This window comes from Marmota marmota, unplaced genomic scaffold (assembly GCF_001458135.2).
Source record: "Marmota marmota marmota unplaced genomic scaffold, marMar, whole genome shotgun sequence".
Lineage (NCBI taxonomy): Eukaryota > Metazoa > Chordata > Mammalia > Rodentia > Sciuridae > Marmota > Marmota marmota.
Window position 1 is genome coordinate 14,346,470 of NW_026000101.1, and position 6,000 is coordinate 14,352,469.

General features: G+C 49.4%; 1 protein-coding gene across 2 annotated transcripts in view; it reads right to left on the minus strand.

Annotated features, from left to right (window-relative positions):
- Window positions 1–6,000, minus strand: part of Tmod1 (tropomodulin 1) — a 76,033-nt gene that overhangs the window by 69,693 nt on the left and 340 nt on the right. Inside the window, exon 1 of one of the 2 annotated variants that reach the window (XM_048783324.1) lies at window positions 5,407–5,422. The exons of the other annotated variant lie outside the window; for it this stretch is intronic. The gene's annotated coding sequence lies outside the window, so the exon portion shown is untranslated. Of the gene's footprint in view, window positions 1–5,406; window positions 5,423–6,000 lie in introns of those variants that run through there. 2 annotated transcript variants of the gene reach the window in all.

Genomic DNA, 6,000 nt, shown 5'->3' on the forward strand with positions numbered 1-6,000 from the left:
TTAATGCAACCTTAGTAACTCAGTAGGTACTTTTATCATCCCTATTTTACAGATGAAGAAATTTCAGTGTGGAGAAGTGAAGTGACAGGACTCAACCTAGGGTTGCCACAACAAATTACCACAAGCGAGACAGCTTAACACAACAGAAATGTATTCTGTCACAGTTCACAAGGCCAGAAATCTAAAATGGAGGTGTCTGGCAGGGCCTGCTCCTTCTGGGAGAATCAGGGAAAGGAGGATCAGTCCTATTCCTCTCTCCTTGCTTCTGGAGAGCCGGCAAGCCCTGGCTTTCCTGGGATTGCTGCCCCATCACTCGGAGCTCTGATTCCTACCTCCATGGCTTCCTCTGTGTGGGTGTTCACCTTCCTTACAAGGACACCAGTCGACCATCCAGAAAGCTAATCAGCAGCAGAGCCGGTATTCAAATCTAGGCAGGAAATCTGATTGTACCTGTGATCCCTGCTCCCTTCCCAGAATAGCTCACACTTACATAACGCTGACACTGTCCCAAGCGCTGTCCTAAGCATTTTACACGTGACTAATTTAATCCCCACAATCACCCCACTTTGTCGATGGGGAAACCAAAGCGTGGTTAAAAGTTACCCGAGATAGAGTCTGTAACTGAGAGACCTTAGATTTGAAATCAGGGGGATGGTCTGCAGAGTCCACGCTCTTAACCACTCTGCTAAACTGCCTTCTACCCAGTGCCCTATCCTGATACTATATGAAGAATAGAAACGTTTCTCTCTTCTGAAAGACTGATGTTTCAACTTCTATTGGATATAAAGAGCCCTCCAATCCATCTCGACTCCTTTTTCCCGTGGCTTCCATGACTCATCTCAGAGCTGATCTGAGTGTCCAAATACAATTGGTGCCTTCAGGCAGCATGCAGCAGAATTTCCTCTCCTTATTCTCTGTTTTTGGTGTCTTCAACCTGCTTTTGAATGGACTTCAGGGGGATCCTCATGCCCACTGAAATGACAAGGTTACTGTTGTGTGTATTAATGTGTTCACTTTTCCCGAGCAAGGGTTCACAGTGCTAATTAGATCCTTAAAGAGTTTCACGATCCTCATCTTCAAGGTTTCTGCCCTTTTAAATTGATCTGTTCTTACCAGTTACATTGCCTGCATAGGTTTATTTTAAGCCATCTCAGGCCTTTTTAATGGGGTTAGGTGGAACCTGATATAAAATCCATACACAGATGTGTGCAATATCACAATCCAGTCCAAACGTTTAGATCTTCCCGAGTTTGCATGGAGGAAGTCTCTTCCCGTCTCCTTCTCCATCACCTTCACATGTATACACTTCTGAGCGGTTTTGCTGTCTCAGAGTGTCAGCTGTCTTGGGTCCACATCCCAGTACTGGCCAGACATCATCCTGTGCTCACAGACACCAAACTTGGAAGCAGTGTCCTGGCCAGGAAGAGCCCTTGATTTTGAGCCAGGGCTTAGATAAATTCATTTGTGGATTTTACAAAACCCTATCTTAAATGCAACAGGCAGGAGAGCACATCAATGGCCGGCACTCACCTTGATGCCTAACCTGTGGTGGCTTGTGGCTGCAGGATCAGTATCACCTAATTATGACTATTAGAGCTTGTTAGGAGAAATGAGGCTTATTATCTAATAAACATATTATTGCTTATTAGAAGTAAGGAGTTCATTAGAAATTCAGAATCTCAAGCCTCATCTTATACCTGTTGAACCAGAACTTGCTCTTTTTAAAAAGATCCCAAATAACTAAAGTGGACATTAGAAAGTTAGGAAGTCCTAACACAACATTAGGACTCTCGTCCCTCAAGCTGATGGAACCCCGAAGAACACTTCAGTTTTCTGGAATTTACCCTCCAGCCAGATGACCTGGAGCAATGCCTGCTGGGGTTCACTGTCCAATTACATAAAGGGGGTGGTTATACCTGCCGTTTCTCCCTGTGAGTTTCAGATGAGATCATGGATTGGTTCACTAGCTATCACTGTGTGGGGGCCCTTAGGGACTGGGGACTTGGCAGGGAGCAGAACGGATGGCATGTGCCCTCATGGAGCGGGTGGTCTGCTGGAACAGGAAATCTTGCTGCAAGGGCTGGCTGGTGTTGAGTGACTGTCGTGGAGATCACAGAGCTTGGTTTTGCTTGTTCTTTACTCCTTCATTCATCCAACAGGCAGCCATTAATTAAGCCCTAAAGTGCTTGCACTATGTCAACGGCTGAGCCATGAGGTGGACCCCTGGGGGGCAGAAATAAATGAGCCACAAACCCCATGCTCAAGGGGGTTTTAGTCTCCCCACAGATGGACAGGTCAGTGGATGGTCCCAGTCAGAACACACAGTGACTGGAGCTGAGGGCGGTGGGAGCACAGATGTGGCACCGAGGAGCTCTGTTCTGAAGGATGATGGCATTCCAGGCAGAAGGGACAGCAGAAGCAGGAAGACACCGTGGGCTTGGGCCATGATCAGAAGGCACACAGATTGGGGGGAGGGTCTACCCCAATCTGTGTGATTTCAAAAAAAGTAGCTTGGGACCATGGTAAGGAAACAGGTCTGTAGGAGGAAAGGGGGACTCCTTGAAATGGAAGTGACACGGCCATAGCTCCACTTCACAGAGATCTGACAACTGGGGTGGTGGATAGAACTGACAGGACTGGGTGGCCTTATGTGAGGGTGGGGAAGGGAAGGGAGGCTTCTGGCTTGGTGGCTGGGTGGACGGTATCCTTGGCAACCAAGCCGGGGACACAGGAAGAGGAAGGGGGAAGAGCCTGGCTCTGGCCTGCTGGACTGAAGTGCCTTTGGGACATCCTATTGCTTTTGTCCAGCTGGCAGGAGTTACAGATGCCTGCAGCTGAGGACAGAGGTCCAGGCCGACACAGAACTCGGGATCACAGGGTGGTCGGAGTCATGGGAGTGGATGAGATTGTGAGAGGGTGTGGGCTGGGAGGAGAGGAGGGCTATGACTGGCACCAGCTTTGAAGGGAGAGGCAGAAAGCCAGTCCACGAAGAAGGCTGACCAAGGCCAAGAGACATATCTGCTCCCACGCTTCCTCTGGGCAAAACATCTGGTGGTCATAACCTTCCACACCACAGTCATCTCCAGGACCAGCCTGGGGGCACCATCCTACTGACCCCAGAGCGAGGGGTGGCTGGGGCTGGGGACCCTGGGCAGATAAAATGAGACAGGTACACTGGGGTGGGGTCCGTCTCCCTCTGCCTCCCTCTTTTCTCCCCAGGCCAGGTAAGGTCCAGCTCGTTTTTAAAAAGCAAAAAGACATAAGAGAAGGAGAAATGGAAACAATGCTTGAGTTTGTTCATTTTTTCAGATCAGAGAAGGATCTAGTACCTCCTAATACCAAAAAAAAAAACCGTCCAGACTTTGTCCTAGGTTGACTCCAGTGAGCTCCCTCTTTCATTATCATTACGAGCAAAAGAGAATCAGATCATGTCCTACCACCATCAACCAAAAAAAGGAAAGGGAGGAAGTGACCCCGGAACTGTGCTAACTCACATTGCTCCATAGTAGAAGGCCTGTGGCTTTCAGCTGATAATGGCTCTTAGCAGCCAAATAATTGATCTATCTGGTGTTCTGGCTTTAAGGGAAAGTGAGCAGGCATCTTTAGAAATGTTGGCAGCCTGGCTGGTCCATTAGTAAGACTGAAAAATCAAAACATTGACTGGAAAAGGCCATTATGACTGGGCTCAGTAGGAGTCATTGATAGATGACGTCATTTCAGAAATAAGCAAGCCAAGGTCAGGAGGCCCCTGGGCAGGTCAAGCCACCCTTCATGGCCCATCACCCAGCTCCTTTGCAGATACTGAAATCTGCCAGGGGACACAGGGGCCTCCCGCCAGAATCTGCTTTCTTTTACCCTTTTTTGCTCAACCTGGTTACAGAGGATGAAGGGCACCTGTGGGATCTGTGACACTCAGCAAGTCATTAAGGAAGATCCTCAGTTCTGACCCCTTAGGTTCTTCTATAATTGCCTTCCCCTCTCCTGTGTTCTTCTCCTCCGTCACACTCTTCCTCCCTCTGTGCTCTGTCCCTGGCTCCTACCACCTTTCCCTTCCTTCTCCAAGCTTTTTTTTTTTTTTGGCACTAGAGTGCTTAGCCACTGAGCCACATCTCCAGCCTTTCTTATATTTTATTTAGAGACAGGGTCTTGCTGAGTTACTCAGGGCCACATTAAGTTGCTGAGGCTGGCTTTGAAATAAAGATCCTCCTGCCTCAGCCTCCTGAGCTGCTGAGATTACAGGTATATGCCACCTATTCCAACATTTAAGCTTTTAAAAAGAACTGGAAATTATTTCCACTTCAGCTCCCACCTCTGTCCCTCACTAACAATAATAATACCATCACGAGGTGCCCAACTCTCCACTGAGGGCTTTCCCAGAAACTTCTCAATCCCCACAGCAAACCTGGAGGAAATGGATGACGTTCTTATCCCCATTGTTAGGAGCAGGAAACTGAGGCTTGGACAAGGGTCACTGGTAGATCGTGTTTTTGAATCCTCTGCAATGCCCTGGTGAAATTCACCCAGGCCCTCTGTCAAATCCAATATTCCCTCCCTAGCTCTCGCCACCCTCTCTCTCTCTGAAACAAATGTTATTGTCCACTTCTCTCTTTCTTGAGGTCTTGGGAAGCCACTTTCTCCTGCTCCTTTCCCAACCTCTCCTCACAAGGGAATGCCTCAGATTTCATGCCTGGCACTTTAACTTCCTCATGCTAGAAAGTCTTCCAAATGAGAGTCTGAGCCCTCTTGATTCCCTCCACTAGAGACCATTTTGGCCACTCCTCATTGCTCAAGGTCACTCTGGGTGGGCAGCAGAGCTGGGGCTGGAGCCAGGGATTCTGATCCCCAGGCCAGACCACCCTTGATACTCACAGCTGCCACTACCTGCTCCCTGTTTTCATATTTTGCTGAGCTGCAGGAAACCACCCTACCCTAGAGTAGCTAAAAGGTGTGAGACCCTGATAAGATGGGGCGGAGGCTATTTTTAGAGGACTCTGGCTTTCCACTTAGGCTGCTAGGAACCCAGGGGACAATGACTGAGGAAAACGTGGGTTTAAAAGACTAGCTCACCAGAGAGAACACCCTAAAGGGATGGTGCTCCTTGTTTTTCATCTGCCTGTTTATTGTACAGCTTGAATTGATGAGAACCTTGCTATATGGCTCTATTTCCCCTTAATTATTTTACCTCTGAGGCTTTGAGATGGCTATAGAGAAAATGTAATAGAGGCATTAGGAACAAAACTGAGCCTTCTAGGGTGACAGCACCATTGCTCTAGCAAAGGAAAGTCCTGTTCAGTAGCAGATCACAAAAGAGGGGCATGGACTAGGTGCTCAGAGGGGTCCCAAGACCTGCTTGCACAGCGGGAAGGGTCAGAAAGAGATGGGGAAAAACAGGCGGAGACTACAGACCTGCTGTTCAGCAGCATGACCTTGAGCAGGGGGCTCTGAGGCGCTTCGGGGACAAGATGGCAGTCACCTGGGGAGAAAGATGGAGCCCTCGGGGTGCTCTGAGGTCTTAGCACCTGGGTTCAGGGGCGGGCTGTGTGATGTGGATACCTAATAGCTTAGGCCAAGTGGTTTTTCAAGAGTCTGAGCGGGCAAAGATGAGCACTTCAAAGAGGGTCGATAACGGAAGTGGTGGATGGGCAAGAGGAGGGAGCTGTGCAGCTCGGAGGGCATGTCATAGGTGTTTTACAGACGGGGAAACTGAGGCCAGGGAGCTCTGGACTGGAACCCTTGGCCCTGCCCAGTTCATTGGGTCTAAAGCTGTATGGGTCCCTTGCTGTTTTGCAAGGCGACGGCTACCCAGCGGAGAGTAAGCACCCCGGGGTGCACTTCCCGGGAGTGTATGACACAGGGTATTGGAGGGCTCTAGTGGGTTCCAGAATACACCCGATTCGGGGATCCACCAGTCTCTGAGTTCTGCAACCCCTCCTGATGTGGGCGGCTGTGCCCAGCGTGTCCCAGGCCTGGAGCTGGTGAACAGGTGGTGGGAGCGCAGGC